The sequence below is a fragment of the Sminthopsis crassicaudata genome, chromosome 1, assembly GCF_048593235.1.
Source record: "Sminthopsis crassicaudata isolate SCR6 chromosome 1, ASM4859323v1, whole genome shotgun sequence".
Taxonomy (NCBI): Eukaryota; Metazoa; Chordata; class Mammalia; order Dasyuromorphia; family Dasyuridae; genus Sminthopsis; species Sminthopsis crassicaudata.
Window position 1 is genome coordinate 625,999,987 of NC_133617.1, and position 17,947 is coordinate 626,017,933.

Sequence of the window (17,947 nt, forward strand, 5' to 3'; positions counted from 1 at the left end):
TATGCCACCCAAAGAAGGAATTTATGTTGCGATTGTGAGCTTTTCAGGATGTGAATAATTTATGTCCAAATGAAAAGGATGAGGGGGAAGAGAAAGGGTCTAATAGTTACTATAATGCTTATTGGCAGTGACAGACTGACTTCCGGGACCACTACATTCCCACGCATCCTGGGGCAGGCAGTGAGTACAGAGTACCTACCTGTAGGAAGTCTCATTAGTTGTTTAACTACCAAAAAAATAGTTACCTGGGTTTATTTACCTAAGTATTGCGACTTGAAAAAGATGATGTGTATGTATGTGTATGTGTATGTGTATGTGTTAGGGGTGAAGGTGGAAGGATGTAGAGTACTGATTATCTTGCAAATGCTAAGACTGGCAAAGAACCAAAAGATGGGATAGTGTGTTGTGAGGGAACAGGGAAGAGGCAAAGGAAAAGGGAGAGAAAAGGAAAACAAACTCACTTATCTAGAGAGCCAGAGAGAAGTAGCAGCAACAGGAGAAGAAGGATTGGAAGAATGGGAACTGTTTCCTTTTACTGACCTCTACCTGTATCCAGGGGAAGTAGTCTGCATTGATTAAAAAACAAACAGTTTCAACTTAGGGTTTTCTATGCCAGGGTCTGAAAGTGTGTAGCAAAACAATAGTCATAGAAAAACTACATGAGGTGAGTCCAGATGGATTCATTCATCTCCATTCATATGGCTGTCTGGCAGAGAGCCCCGCTCTCATTCTCACTGCAGTCCTCCCTGGGAATTCATTCTAGTGTTAGTGTTGCTACCTTATAAGTTGTGTAACTTTGGACTTTGTTTTATTTTCCCCTGTCTCAGTTTCCTTCTCTGTAAAATGAGAGAGTTGGACTACATGATTTCCAGTAGCATTTCCAAATTTTAAATGATATGATATGACTTTTTGTGGGGTGAAGGGAGTGAAGATGAAAAAATTCAAAACTTCAATCTTCTAAATCCTATATTAGATACATCTTTCCAGCCATCCCACAGATGACTTCATTTTATTGATTAGATTATTGCTCTATTGGATATTCAGGGCAGCAGAAGGAGAGGCAGAGGGGAGAGAAAGACAGAAAAACAGACACAGACAGACAAAGAAATGAGCAAGATTTGCTGCCTCTGTTACCTAAGCTTATTGAGAGTAAGTAATTTGCTCTTGGAGGAGCCATAGCAAACTTTGACTACTATTAGTCAAATGATATCACATATATACATATATATATGTATATATGTGATATCATTTGACTAATAATATATATATACATATAATTGTTTAAAGCTCTTTATCAATGTTAGCTATTAAAACATTAACAAAAACCTGGGCTTCTAAATTCATTGACATATGGAATTTCTAGTTAGGAAATTCCTTTTACCAGAGCAAGTCAGCATACATTGTCCCATTTAAAAAGAAATGCCAGAGACCCTGAGAGGTTGTTATAGTCAATTTATGAGAGAGATGTCTTTCTGTGTCTTTCTTACTTGGAGGCCAGCTCTTTCTACTCCTAATCACTGTCTCTGATATAACTAAGCTCGGCTATGATTTTTTTTTTACAGCTTCTCAAGATAATTGATAGGATCAAAGAATCTAGAGCTGAAAGGGGTTATCTAATCTGACCTTCCCATTTTATGGATGATAAAACTGAACCTTATCAGCAGAGCCCCATCTTGATTGAAGTCCTCTTGACCTCCCAGACTAGTGGGTCATACCCTGGTATTTCTCTTTAATTTAATTCAATAAACACATCTTTACTCTGTTCTTAGACATCTATCCTGTGTTAAGCAAAGATGAAAACAAATTCCAGTTCTAATAAGGAGAGACAAAATATGCACATAATTGTCATATACCTAAGTTTGATGTGAGGATCAAATGAGATAATAATTATAAAGTGTATGGGACATAGTAAATATTATACAAATTTTATTCTTATCATTATTATTATTATTATTAAATAAAGAAGCAACATGATACAATGGAAAGAGAGTGTCTCTGGATTTCAACAAATCTTCTCTTGCCACTTACTACTTGCATGATCTTTATCAAGTTATTTAACCTCCTGGGATGCAGTTTCCATATTTGTAAAATAAGCAAATTATATTAGATGGTTTCATGTATCATTTTCAGACCCATGACCTATACAGGCAAACAGCCAAAAAAAGTGTCATGAAAAGGCTGGGGAAGAAAAAATCTCTTCCAGCTGAAAGGTTTCCAAGAGGAGATAAGACCCAAGTAGTGCCCTTAAGGAAGGGATGCATTTCAACAAGAGGAGTTGCTGGGGAGAAGTCCATTCTAGGCAGGAAAGCCAGAAAATCACCAAGGTAACTAGGAGGACCAAAAGAGCTGCCAGAAAACTAGACTATCATATTTACAGCATAAGCAAAGTCTAGAAGAAAACATGACAGAAAGAAGAGAAAATGAATAGTTTAGTAGATAGCTAGGCAGTTCCATGAATCGAGTGCTAGACCTGAGTCAGAAAGGCGTGAGTTCAAATGTGGCCTCAAAACTTAGTGTGTAATCCTGAACAAGTCAATTAACCCTTCTTGCTTCACTTTCCTCATCTGTAAAATCAGTTGGAGAAAGAAATAGCAAACCACTCCAGTATCTTTGCCAAGAAAACCCCAAATGGGATCACAAACTGAAAAGCAGCAGAATAACATTCTTGTTCACTTCACCTTGTGCCAGAACAGAAGCCAAACTCTAGCTGCTAAGGGGTAGAGTTTACACAGATAACAATGTCCCTTTGGATCTCTATAAGCTATCTGCAGATAATCTCTGGGATTGTATTTAGCAAACCCCTACCACTACTGTGTTCTAGAAATAAGTATCAAACAATGATCATTTTACAAATACATACACATATACATTCATACATATATATGTATGTATATGTTCAGGATGCTAATTTCATGAATGAATGAATCAAATTAGTATTCTGAACAATTTCCTTAGCATAAAACATTATTAATCCTGGGCAGGTAGGTGGCCAGACAGACAGGGATGTGAAAAATGCTGAAGCTGATGCTGCCTCAGTTGTACCATGTCTCGTTCGCCATGAAATGGGAATTTGTGGTTACCTGAAGTTAAAATAAACCTCAATTGTCAGCAATGTTCTGATTTCTCGTCATATTTGCTCATATTGTCTTGTGCCTAAAACCTAGATGCCAGCTCAGGAAACTAGGATTAGAGAAGAGGGTCCCAACTCAAAGACCTAATCTGTAACTCTCCAAATGCTACCACTACAAATTTATCTATCTCATGGTTTCAAATTTCATCATCTTGGGGATAGAGTCCAGTGCTGAATTCTCCCTTATTCTTTGTGGCTCTCATCACTATTCTTTTTTTTTTAAATTTTATAATTATAACTTTTTTGACAATACATATACATAGATAATTTTTTACAACATTATTCCTTTTACTCCCTTCTGTTCCGAATTTTTCCCCTCCTTCCCTCCACCCCCTCCCCTAGATGGCAAGCATTCCCATACATATTAAATCTCTTATAGTATATGCTTGGTACAATATATGTGTGCAGAACTGAATTTTGTTGTTGTTGTTGCAAAGGAAAAATTGTATTAGGAAAGTAAAAATAATCTGGGAAGAAAAATAAACAAAAAAAAATGCTCACAGTTTACACTCATTTCCCAGTGTTCCTTTTCTGGGTGTAGCTGATTCTGTCCATCATTGATCAACTGGAATTGGATTAGCTCTTCTCTATGTTGAAGATATCCACTTCCATCAAAATACATCCTCATACAGTATCATTGTTGAAGTGTATAATGATCTCCTAGTTCTGCTCGTTGCACTCAGCATCAGTTGATGTAAGTCTCTCCAAGCCTCTCTGTATTCCTCCTGTTGGTCATTTTTTACAGAACAATAATATTCCATAACATTCATATACCATAATTTACCCAACCATTCTCCAATTGATGGATATCCATTCATTTTCCAGTTTCTAGCCACTATGAAAATGGCTGCCACAAACATTTTGGTACATACAGGTCCCTTTCCCTTCTTTAGTATTTCCTTGGGATATAAGCCCAGGAGTAGCACTGCTGGGTCAAAGGGTATGCACTTTTTGATAACTTTTCGGGCATAATTCCAGATTGCTCTCCAGAATGGTTGGATTCTTTCACAACTCCACCAACAATGCATCAGTGTCCCAGTTTTCCCACATCCCCTCCAACATTTATCATTATTTGTTCCTGTCATCTTAGCCAATCTGACAGGTGTATAGTGGTATCTCAGAGTTGTTTTAATTTGCATTTCTCTGATCAATAGTGATTTGGAACACTCTTTCATATGAGTGGAAATAGTTTCAATTTCATCATCTAAAATTGTCTGTTCATATCTTTTGACCATTTATCAATTGGAGAATGGCTTGATTTCTTATAAATTAGAGTCAATTATCTGTATATTTTGGAGATGAGGGCTTTAACTGTAAAAATGTTTTCCCAATTTGTTACTTCCCTTCTAATCTTATTTGCATTAGTTTTGTTTGTGCAAAAACTTTTTAATTTGATGTAATCAAAATTTTCTATTTTGTGATCAATAATGGTCTCTAGTTCTCCTTTGGACACAAATTCCTTCTTCCTCCACAAGTCTGAGAGGTAAACTATCTTATGTTCCTCTAATTTATTTATGATCTCGTTCTTTATGCCTAAATCTTGGACCCATTTTGATCTTATCTTAGTATGTGGTATTAAATGTGGGTCCATGCCTAGTTTCTGCCATACTAATTTCCAGTTTTCCCAGCAGTTTTTGTCAAATAATGAATTCTTATCCCAAAAGTTGGGATCTTTGGGTTTGTCAAACACTAGATTGCTATTTTTATTCACTATCTTGCCCTGTGAACCTAACCTATTCCACTGATAACTAGTCTATTTCTTAGCCACTACCAAATGGTTTTGGTGACTGTTGCTTTATAATATAATTCTAGATCAGGTACAGCTAGACCACCTTCATTTAATTTTTTTTCATTACTTCCCTTGAAATTCTCAACCTTTTGTTGTTCCATATGAATTCTGTTGTTATTTTTTCTAGGTCATTAAAATAGTTTCTTGGGAGTCTGATTAGTATAGCACTAAATAAATAGATTAGTTTAGGGAGTATTGTCATCTTAATTATATTCGCTCAGCCTATCCAAGAGCACTGAATGTCTTTCCAATTATTTAAATCTGACTTTATTTTTGTGGCAAGTGTTTCTCATAATTTTGCTCATATAATATCTGACTTTCCTTTGGTAGATATAATCCCAAATATTTTATACTATCGACAGTTATTTTTAATGGAATTTCTCGTTGTATCTCTTGCTCTTGGGATTGTGTTGGTAATGTATAAAAATGCTGAGGATTTATGTGGATTAATTTTGTATCCTGTAACTTTGCTAAAGTTCTGAATTATTTCTAATAGCTTTTTAGCAGAGTCTTTGGAGTTCTCTAAGTATACCATCATGTCATCTGCAAAGAGTGATAGTTTGATTTCCTCATTTCCTACTCTAATTCCTTGAATCTCTTTCTCGGTTCTTATTGCCTAGGCTAGAGTTTCTAGTACTATATTGAATAGTAATGGTGATAGTGGGCAACCTTGTTTCACTCCTGATGTTACAGGGAAAGGTTCCAGTTTATCGCCATTACATATGATGTTTACTGATGGTTTTAAATATATGCTCCTTATTATTTTAAGGAATAGTCCATTTATTCCTATACTCTCAAGTCACCACTATTCTTTTAAATTCTCCCAAAAAAAAACTCACAGCTAAAATTTATGAAAAATACTGCCCAAACTTATCCACAAGGTATACTACATAAAAAGTTGGTTTTAGAGTCAGAAAGACCTGGGTTCTTGTTCTGCCCCTGACACAAATGACTTACCATGGGTAAGTAATTTGCCTTCTTGGAGCCTTTAAACAATGCTGTAAAGTTTCTAAGTTGCAGAGCAAATATCAATCTGTGTTATAGAGGATGTTTCTTCATTGGTAGTTCCCTACAACAGTGGGCTTACACTGTCCCCTTCAAAAAATTGCTTCATAAATATCATTAATATTATTAATAATAGTACTAGCTTGTACTACTCTAATGCTTACAACATAATTTCCTAGCAATCTGTATAAATAAAATATATTATCACTCCCCTAATTTACAGAAGTGGAAACAGAGAGAAATGTTATGTAATGTCCATAAGCAAGGATTGTTTGTCCTTCCTCTTGAAGACAATCACGACATCAGGGAGATGATGCCATGACATATAAATGAACTAGATTTGACTGGAAGAGGGCTATGCAAGATTACCAGCCTTACTTTCTCCTCTAGAATGATCTGGGTCCAGTGGCCAGATAAAAATCAGGATGATTGGATGCAATGAGAGAACTTGGTCTTTTTAAGCTAAGGTCTTTAACACATCTCAGTTTGACAACAAGGAAATAGTTCAGTAGATCTCTGGTCTTCCACTATACAATGGGACTCTGTCACACCACCCTTATCAAATAACCACTTGCACAAATCCCTGACCTTTGCAGTTTTTGACAGCATAAACATCCTTTACTTCCAAGGTAATCTCTTCTCTTGGGTTTTAGTTTTCAGGATGCTGATTCTCCTATTTATTCACCTACCTGTCTGGTCACCCCTTTTCAAATTCTTTTGCTCTATAATCATCATCTGCCATTCTTAACCATGGCGCCCATCAAGGCTCTGTCCTGGATACTCTCATCTCTACAACTTCTCTATTACTGACGATATCCAGAAATTCAATTATATATACATTTTTGCTGAGGCAATTGGAACTAAGTGATTTGCCCAGGGTCACACAGCTAGTATTAAGGGTCTGGAACCAGATTTGAATTCAGATCCTCCTGACTTCGGGGCTAGTGCTCTTTCCACTGTGCCCCTATCTGCCCCTCAATTATAATTTTATGCAAATGACTCCTCAGTCTACATAACCAATAATAGCATTTCTCCTGAACTCATATTACCAAATACCTACTTAATATTTCCCTTGTATTTCATATAAGCATCTCAAAATCACAATAAAAATAAAACTCATTGTCATGCCTTAAACCTTCCCCTTCTTCAAACTTATATTTTTGAGATACTACCATTTTTCTTGTTATCCAGGTTTGTCACCTCTACTTTTCCCTCTCCCTCACCTATTAAGTCTAATTAGTTGTCAAATCTTACTGATTTTTCCTCCACAACCTTCTCTTACTGTCTCCTTTTCATTTCTGAAAATGTTCCCATAATTCTGTTCATTTCCTCTCACCAAGACTATAGTTTCTCTGTAGTCTAGTTTTCCAATCTCTCCTTTTTCTAATCTACCACAAGTTACCAAATTAATATTTCTGATAAAAATTTAACAATACTACTCTATTAATAAAAAAAATTCTAAGTTAGTTTTTCTATTGTCCTTAAAATAAAATATAAATTCCCTGCCTTAGCACTCAAGGCCATCCATCTACAATCTTGACTTGTATTGATCTTTCCAGACTTATCACATACTTATTTCCTTTCACAAACTCTACATTCTAGCTTAACTGAACTACTAAATGTTTCCTCAGCTCACCATTCTATCTTTTACTTTCATATCTTTACTCATTCTAGTCCCAAATTGGTGGACATTATATTCTTATTTCCACCACATAAAATCTTTAGCCTTCTACAAGGTTCAGCTGAAAATTCTCCTTGTGTGTAAACTTTCCAAATTGGCAGCACTCTCCTTCCTCAATCTGTCTGGTACTAGTTTATCTTTTTATATATTCTATTCCTACCACAATGAAAATGCCTTAAAGGAAGTGACTGATTTTGCATTTAGCTCTATATTTTCAGTGTTTTAAACATAATTGCCACTTATTAAATGGATTGATAATTATCTTACTTACAAATTCTGGATTCCCCTATATTTGTCCTGGGTTGCCCTATTCAGTTTTTTGCTCACTTGAGTTCCTTTGCCTAAAATATCTTTCTTCTTTCCCTTTGTCATATTCTTATTCAGTGCAATGGCTGTGACTACTAAGAACTTTTGCAATTAGGATAGGAATAATAGGTAGGAAAGAAAGATGCTTTTTTGTGAATGGAAAGTGGTTGAAAGGGGGGGCGTAAAAACAGATACCTATTTTTATATTCATGTCAGTAGTGAGGGAAAACAGGAACTTCCCACTTGAGGTTGACTTAGTACTTTCTAGTGAGCCCATGAATAGCAAATCCGGAGGTCTTGGGTACTGGGCATGGAGATAGTAGGAAGTCCAACACTATTTTCCACCTACCTACTGCTTCTTTCTATCATCACCATCACCACATAATTTGTAACCCAGTCACCCATTTCATTTTTGTGCTATTAAGATCAGACCAAAGCACTGTATAGGAAAAAGCAAGAACCCTCTTCTTCTTTTGTCCTCCCTGGGCAGACATAACCCTAGGTACCTATCTCCTCTTCCTAATCTTCAGAGAATCCCAAGTGTTGGAACCAGAGCCCAGATTTTCTTAGGGTAGGAGGCATGAGAATTAATGGTTGAGAGGACCTTTGATACAAATTGGAATTTTTGTCCCACTTCATGATGATTTGGCACTGAGGAGCCAGTGTTCTGAAGGTCCCTTGGTCCTAGCCTCACTACACTGACCAAGGACTCCAGTGCTAGTAAAGCACTCAGATCAGATTAAATTTTACTCAAATCCAAAACTTAATCCAGAATAGGTAACTCCATGTTTCCTTTCCACTTCCATGCCCAGATACATAGCCCATTCTTAGCTTAAAAATTCAGGTTTTCTATCATTCCCATTCCTCTTCAAGCTGTGGGTGGGAAATACTCAGTTTGTTGGAATAATGGCAAACCTTGGAGGGAAGGAGAGCTGTCTGACTATAACTTCCACAGACTTTGGTGAAAGGCAGTGGTAGCCTACAAAGGGTCAATTCAGTATTAAATGATGGTCTTACCCCCTCATATCATCACTTTCCATAAACTCTTGTGGGTGCAGGTGGGAAGACTTTGAAAGAGCCCTTTAAATTCAATGGCACCTGGAAAAAAGCATCTTTTATACTACCATAGTTACAGTTCTATTTCTACCCAATTTACAAATACTGCCTCCTCCAGGAAGGTTTTCTTTTTGTTGATAACATAAAGGGCTTCAGTTCATAGGATTGCACTTATCATGTAATGTTTAGAATTAATTATCTGCATTGTTATTATTTGTCTGATTCTTGTACTAAACTGTTCAGTTCCATAAGAGCAGAGACTGTTTTATTAAATCTGAATGTTTAATCAATATTTATTATGTTTATTAAATCTGAATTTGGAATTTAGTTGTGATTCTCTGGGCTGAAAGTAGGATCCCTCCTGTTGTAACTGAAAGCCTTAGCTCTTGAACCAAAGACTGCCTTGGACCAAAGAAGGATTGCCTTTGAAATGTTATTCCTGCTAAGCCTTCTGTTTCGCATGGGGTTTGACTTATATTTAGACAGAGTTATTGAAAGAAAGTGTTTTGTAAATAAACTGTTGAAGTTCTTTACAATGAACTTTATAACAACCTTTTACAATGCATTCTTACATGATTTCTTTTCATGGATTCCTCAGAAATGGTAGTATTTCAAACACAAAGGCATTATCAGAACTCTGGTATTTTAAATAAACTTGTATGTAATTACAAGCAATTTGGAAATAAGAAAGGCAGTTACAGAATTTCTCATACTCAATTTCTGAATATAATTCCTTGTTAATAGGGAATCAAAAGAGATCTGTTGATCCGGAATCCATATGTTCCAGGTAAAGATGTAGCAGAACTGTTTCAATAAACTCATTGTCTAATTGTATAACACAATCTAATCCACTTAGTGGTTTTTTTGTAAGAATTATTAAATGTATCTCTTTTGGTATTATAATGGAACTCATTGTGGAACTAATCTTGAAAATCTATGATCTTTGATTAATTCAAATTGTATGTGACCCAAAGGACAATGGAAAGAAATAGGGGCTATGAGCAGGCTGAAGCAAAATCCAATGATGATCCAAAAGGATGAAGAGGTGATATGGTTAGGGATTTTTATTTTGGTTCACATATATGATTAACCAGTGTGAAGACTTTTCAGTATAGAAATTTCCTCTTTATATATGTTATGATTTTGCAGCATTGCCTGAGGCATTGAGAGCTTAAGAGACTTGCCTAGACTCAAACAACTAAAATATGTCAAGGCAGGAAGAATGCAGGTCTTCCTGACACTAAGACCATTCCTCTAGACATAGTGCCATGCATGATACATAATAAGTAAAGAAATATATGATTGGATCATCATGTAGCAGAAGTGAAGGATAACAAATGGATTAATCAATCCACAAGCACTTATTATGCACTTACTATTATCCCAAGGCCTGGGGACACAAAGAAAGCTCTTAAAAAAAAAAGTATGAATAGATCACAAATCTATTAATAATACAGAAGTAAAAACAAATAATAACATTTTAGCATTAGATGAAATCACAAATTTTTAAAAAGAGTGTTAAAGACAGGAAAGAGGAAAAGGCTTACTTAAGTTTGATCTGATTTTGAATTGTAGGTTTAAGGAATTCTTCCAAGAAGTAAAATTGGCACAAAATTAGAAATGGAGTACTTCACCTTTTTTATATGAATGGCCTTTGTCAATCTGAGAAAGCCTATGGAATCCTAAGAACAATGTTTTTAAGAACATAAAAAACAGGATTATGAAGGAATTTAATTATATTTTACTATAATGAAAATAGTTTTTAAAAAATACAATTTCAGAGACCCCAAGTTAAAGCAAAGATAGTGCTTAGTTGTCAGAGAATGTTAAGTTTATAAGCAGTAGGTCAGTCTTATCACATGATATTTTAAAGACACTGAATATCTACACCTCATGTTTAAAAATAAATCAGGGCATGGTTATCATAATTATATTACAACAGCAACAGCAACAATAGCATTAATAAAGAGCTTTAGAATTTGCAAAGGGCTTTATACATACTATCTCATTTGATCTTTACAACAGTACTGTGAGGTAAGTTATTATCCCCTTTTTACAGATAAGAAAACTAAGACTGAGAGAAGTTGTTATTTACCTAGGATCACCCACTTAGAATTGGATGAGACAAGATTCAAACTTGAGTCCAAGGCTAATATTTTATCTATTGTGCCACCCACTTGTCCTAATAGATTTTTAAAAATAACTCTAATTGGGTAATAAGTCTTAAAGAAAGTGAAGTGTTCTGAATTCTAGATTGTGCAGATGTAAATTATTCACTTACTAGATTACCAAATTATTTCCCAAGGTAGATTCATGTATTACTCAACTCAGTAGATGAATAATAGGTTAGAATGTCACATAATATTATTAAAATGTTCATTCTTTGAAAAGAGGTTAATTGCTTTTCACTTTTCTGTCACAGACACCTGGCATAGTGCCTGGCACCTACTAAGTACTTAATGAATGCTTGTTCACTAACTGATTGAATCCTGAATTTTACATTACTAATCTAGGACTTAAAGCTGAAAGGAACTTTAGGAATCACCTTATTCATCCCTTTCATTTTTATTTTTTTTTTAATTTTCCCTCAATAACATGTAGGAAACAATTTTTTAACATTAAGTTGTTTTGAAAAATAATTTTTGAGCATCATATTCCTTCCCTTTCTCCCTTTCCCCTCCTTGAGAAGGCTAAAACTTTGATATATATTATATATGTTCTGTCAAGCAAAATGAATTTTCATGTTAGCCATGTTGCAAAAGAGAACAGACCAAAAGAAATAAATAAATAAAAATCAAAAACTAAACCTCAAGAAAAATAAATAAAGTTTTTAAAAGCATGCTTTAATGTGCATTCAAACTCTTTATCAGCTTTTTTCTTTGGAGGTGGATAGCATTTTTCATCATAAATACTTTTGAATTGGCTCAGATTATTGTAAGGCTGAGAATAACTACATCATTCACAGTTGATCATTGTATAATATGGCTGATATATAATATGGCTGATACTGTGTATGATATTCTCCTGGTTCTGCATATTATATTATACATCAGTACATATATGTATTCCTAAGTTTTTTAAAAATCATTCTGTTCATCCTTTATTATTTAACAATAATAATTGATGGGAATCTCTTTAAGTTCCAAATCTTTGTCACCACAAAAAAAGCTGATATAAATATATATATATACATATATGTATGTATGTATATATATATATACATATATATATATATACATACATACATATATATATATATATATGATTTTCCTTTCTTCTTTGATCTCTTTGTGATATAGACCTAGTAGTGGTATTGTTGGTTCAAAGGTTATACAAATTCTTAAGTCCTTTAGGTAGTTCCAAATTGTTTCCAGACTGGTCAGGTCAATTTATCACCCCATTAACAGTGCTTTCATGTCCCAAATTTTCTACACCCTCTCCAGCATTTGTCATTTTCCTCATATTAGCCAATCAATAGGTATAAGGTGATACAAAGAGTTGTTTTAATGCTCACTTTTTCTTTTTTTTTTTTAATAGTTTTTATTTACCAGATACATACATGGGAAATTTTACAGCATTGACAATTGCCAAACCTTTTGTTCTAATTTTTCCCCTCCTCCCCCCCCACCCCAATGGCAGATTGACCAATACATGGTAAATATGTTAAAGTATAATTTAAATACAATATATGTATATATGTCCAAAAAGTTGTTTTGCTGTACAAAAAGAATCGGATTTTGAAATAGCATACAATTAGCCTGTGAAGGAAATCAAAAATGTAGGCGGACAAAAATAGAGGGATTGGGACTTGTAGTGGTTCATAGTCAACTCCCAGAGTTCTTTCGCTGGTTATAGCTGGTTCAGTTCATTACTGCTCTACTGGAACTGATTTGGTTCATCTCATTGTTGAAAATGGCCACATCCATCAGAATTGATCATCATATAGTATTGTTGTTGAAGTATACAACAATCTCCTGGTCCTGCTCATTTCACTCAATGCTCACTTTTTTAAAAATCAATAATGATTTAGAGCATTTTTCATATGGTAGATAGCATTATTCTTCTGAAAACTGCCTGTTCATTTGATCACTTATCAACTGGGGAATGACTCCAAACTTTTCATTTTGCAGATATGGAAATGAAATTCAGGAAATCACACTGATAGAGTTAAGATTAAAATCCAACTTTCTGATACCAAGTCCAGTGGGTTTTTGGGGTTTTTTTTTTTTGTTTTGTTTTGTTTTGTTTTGTTTTGCTATAATATACCATCTCTCCCTCTTATGTGTGAACCTTTCCAGGAAGGAAGTCTTTGAGGCATTTCAGGAATTTAAGGCTCAAGGAGATCCAAAGAGGATCCATCTCACCTAGTATCCTCTCTTTAGCATGTACTTCAAACCAAGGAAGTAGCCCTGTAACTTTAATGTTATAAATATTTCAAACTGCCTGGCAAAAAAATCCCAAAATCAAATATTCTGTTTTAGGATTATTCAATTATGGCTCCTCTTTGTTATCTGTAATAATTGAGTGTAATTCATGCTCACATTTTTCTATTTCCTAAAATTTCAAACTTGGAAATCATCTGTAATCTAAGATGCCTGTCAAGACAAAATCCCAAAATCTGGCATTAGCCTTCAATCTTTTCTTAAAACTTCTCTTGACAAGGTGTTCACTGTTTTACTGGTTTGTGTTATTTGTGTTATTTCTAATAGATGTTTCCAGATTTCTTTGCATTTGTCAAACTTGTTCTGAGTTGTATTTTTACATTCCAATGTCTTAAAGGTCATAATTTATCTAATCATTTCCCTATCAATATTTTAGATGACTTATGGATTTTTTTCTCCAATTACATATAATGTAAATCTTTGAACAGAAACATTTCTCTTTTTGATATAATTTTAAGTTATTACTGTCAGTATAATTATTGGATTACATGAAATGATTATTTCAGTAGGAAAGGAATAGGAATATGATGCCTTCTATGTGCCAGACACTGTACTAAACATTTTTTAGCACATAGTGTCTTAGCTAATCCTCACAACAACTCTGTGAAATGAGTGCTTTATTATTATCCCCATTTTACAGATAGGGAAACTGAGGCAAAGAGAAGTTAAATGATTTTCCCAAAGTCATGCGAATAGTGTCTGAAAGGATATTTGAATTTCAAGCTTTCCTTACTACAAGATCAGCTACCTCTGCTTTTATATTTTCTGTAATATCTTAATATCTAGTAGATTTTTCTCCAAGAAATTCTTCTAATTCATAATTTCCCAGTAATGAGTGAATGTATCTCTTTCTCCATAATCCTACCACCAGTTTATTTTGTTGTTTTTAGTTATTTTTGCCAATTGTTGGATAAGGCCTCAAGGTTGCTTTAGTTAGCATCATTTTATTAGTAAAAATCAGTGATTATTAAAGTGATTATTAAATAATCTGTGATTTTCCTCTTGAGAACAACCTGTTCATAGCATGGCTGGCCTTTAAATGATGGGAGGCAATGAGGAACAGAGCCAGAGTTCACTATGCACAGTTCACAAAAAAAAAAAAAACTTTTTATGTTATCATCTGTATCATGCATATGAAACTTGAATTGCCTGCTTCACAAATTTGGTATAAAGAAAATCATTACATAAATATGAATCATTATTGTTTCCCAGTTTACATGGAGGGAATTGAAATTTCAGGAGGTTAAACACCTTGCCACAGGTCATATGTCCATGAAGTAGAAGAATCAGTATTAGAACTCAGGCCTGTAGACTGAAAGGCTAAACCTCTTACTATCACAACACATTACTTTTGCTCTGAATACTGAACTTTTCTCATTCTGTATATTATTGTTCTACTCATGCAGTCTAAAATTGCAGCATCTTTTCTTTAACCAGACCCATGCAGGGAGATTTATATTGCACTTACATTCTGTTCAAATTATTTCCAAATGAACACCACCAAATCAGTTTTTTTCCACACCTTGTGATTATAATAGGGCTTTTAAAAACCTAAATGTATATATGTATAATTATACACATAGGTACATATATATTCATTTCAGACATGACCTATCCACATATCCATTGTGTTAATGTATGCATATGCAATCATGTATTATGTATGAGAATTGCTTATATATACATTTTCTATAGATGTGTGTATAGATATGAGTATATTTATATGTAAACATGTTCTATTGATTCATTTGGTATTATACATATATATATATATATGCATGTTCTGTACCTTTCTGTATATAATTCAGATATGTGTGCATTACTGTTTATGTATATACTTGAATATGTGTTCATATATATATGTATATATATTATAGATTATTTAGTAATTATATATGTGTGTATAGAGATACATGTATATTTACACATGTATGTATTGTATGAATACATATAAATGTGTTCTAGATGTGTATATGCATATATATAAGATATGCACATTTATACATATACCATTCATGTGTGTATATATGGAGTATGCATGTATTGTGTGTTGTGTAATTAGATATATGTGCATTGTATGTATAGATATACATACCATAAATGTATGCATATATATATATATACATTAGTGTAGATTTTTACACACATTATTATAGCTGCATGTGTATGTATACATAGAGTGTTGAACATATGAATATTTCTATATTATTATGATATGTGTGTATATAGATAGATACATAGATAGATGTATAAATATGAGAGTATATATACATGTACTATAGCTATGTTTGCATATAGATGTGTTGTAGATATATGTGTGTATTTAAATATACTATATGTAAGCAAATGTAATGTATATACTTATGTATCTAAAGCTGTGATTTCATTTGTACAGGATCTCACAATGAGCAAAGCCTCCCCCATTAATACAAATTGCTCCTGGCTCTACAGCTTAGAGTCTCAAAGAGGTGCTTGGGATCCTGACACCCTATCTAGTGTCTTGTCTAAGATCAGCCTGCAAGTATGTGTCAGAAATAGATCTTGAATTCAGACCTCCCTGACTCCAAAATTGGCTCTCCATCCACTCTGGTACATGGCCTTTCTTTATCTATAGTCCTAGCTAATTTCATCTTAATCGATTTGATTCAGGCTCCTAGCCTTTTGTGGTTGTTTTAAGCTCTGATCCTATCAGCTAAGATATTTACTGTCTCTTCCAGCTTTGGTTTGTCTTCAAATTAGATAAGTAGGCCTTCTATATCTTTGATTTTCATGGAAATTTGAGTTTGCAAGGGAATTCTTTATTCTGTTTAGTACAGAATATTGTATGTTTACTATGACCGAGGGAATAGAGAGGTTTATGGGTGGTACAAATGGTCAGAGGAGAAATATTTTTAAGATCCTTGAGACATAATCTCAGAACTGAAGGTTCTGAGTTGTTGTTGTCCTTCATTCTCAAAAAGGACCCTGACATCAGGAACAAAATGCCATGACATGCAAGTAAATTGGATTTAAGTAAAGGAGGGCTGGGTAAGGTTTCCTACCTCATTTTCCCCTCCACAGTTGAGCTGAAAAAGAGCTTGTAAGTGAGGAAATAGATACAGAGAAATAAAAAAATTTTACCATTGTCACTCAGCAGGTAGATTTGATTCTAATTTCAGTGGTTTTGTTTACTTAAACAGATTAAATGGCAAGCTCTTCCCTTTCCTAAAGTCTCAAAACCACTTAATGATGAATTTGCTTCAAGCCAAGCATATTTTTTCCTTCCACTATTGGCCTTTGGGGATCAAATAAGATAACATATGTGAAAGTATTTGAAAATTTTCAATATACTTGAAAATTTTAGAGTCACTCTTATATGCTGAGTTCAAAAGAGTCATTTTTTTTCTTCAGTCCATTTTGTCCATCTGGAGTTACTCAGAAAATCTTCTAATATATTTCTAATATTCCCCAAATGGAGTTATAGAGTGTTCAGCATATAATAAGACAAATATGAATTGAATCCATGATACTATATTTACCCCCTTCACAAAAAAATTCATAATAGCCAATAAGTCCAATGAGTTCCTTTCCTAATAGTCCACCATGCTACAACTGATTTGTTTCTTTAAAAGGAAAAATACTTTGAGGATTACTGAGCAAAATAATCTTCTAATTAGACCTGTGTGTATAGGTAACTTTATGACTTTACTGACCAAGTAATATGTTATACAGGGAAAATATAGACAAAAATATTTTTCCCCCAAAGCAAATGCTATTAATATATCTTCTCTTTTGTAGAAGATTCAATCCATGAATTTCCAAATTCTTGAAATTGTAGCGAAGAAGAGTGATTCTGCAGAAAATATCAAAACAACTCATATGGTAGGCTCTCTTGAGTAAGCACTGCCCTAAAATTTCTTTTCTCTAGTCAAAAAGTTAGATTCTGAGAGCATATTGTTCTTTCTATCAACCAGTTAAATAACCAGTCTACTCAAAAGGTTGGAGTTTTTAAATGTTACCCATGAATTAACTTCCTAAGATACATGCAAGTACCTAACACTGTCATGTGTTAAATCTATCTAATACATGACAAGTGGCAAGACTCAAGTGTAATGTTCTGTTGTCTCCAGAAACTGCCGATCGCTCTTTGGGAGGAGATCTGCTGTCTCAACTCAATCTCCCCACCAGACTTTTCTTCCTGTAGAGAGTGGTCCCAACTCTGACCTAGAGTAGACTCCTTCTCTGGGCCCAATGTTGTCTTCTTTTATCCTCGAAGAGATTATAGTGAGAACTCAATGGGGTTTGTGAAAAAATACTTCAACTAATGAACTTGCTCCTTTTAAAGGGGGCATGTGAGAACTCAGGGGCTTAAAAGCTTCTTTAACTCAGGCTTCTTAAAGGTACAAACTTCTTTTAAACATGTTAACTCTACCTCAGAAGATCAAAGGTGTAAACTCCCTTCAAAGGCCCGAACTAAAGGTGTGAATTCTGAGCCAGAGAACTGTCCACAACCTGAATTCTCACCTAACATCAGAGAACTGTCCAGACAACTTGAGTTC

At 34.2% G+C, this 17,947-nt stretch overlaps 1 protein-coding gene across 3 annotated transcripts in view; it reads left to right on the forward strand.

Annotated features, from left to right (window-relative positions):
• The window catches only part of PRLR (prolactin receptor), a 380,151-nt gene that overhangs the window by 174,178 nt on the left and 188,026 nt on the right, over positions 1-17,947 (forward strand). The gene's annotated exons all lie outside the window — the stretch shown is intronic.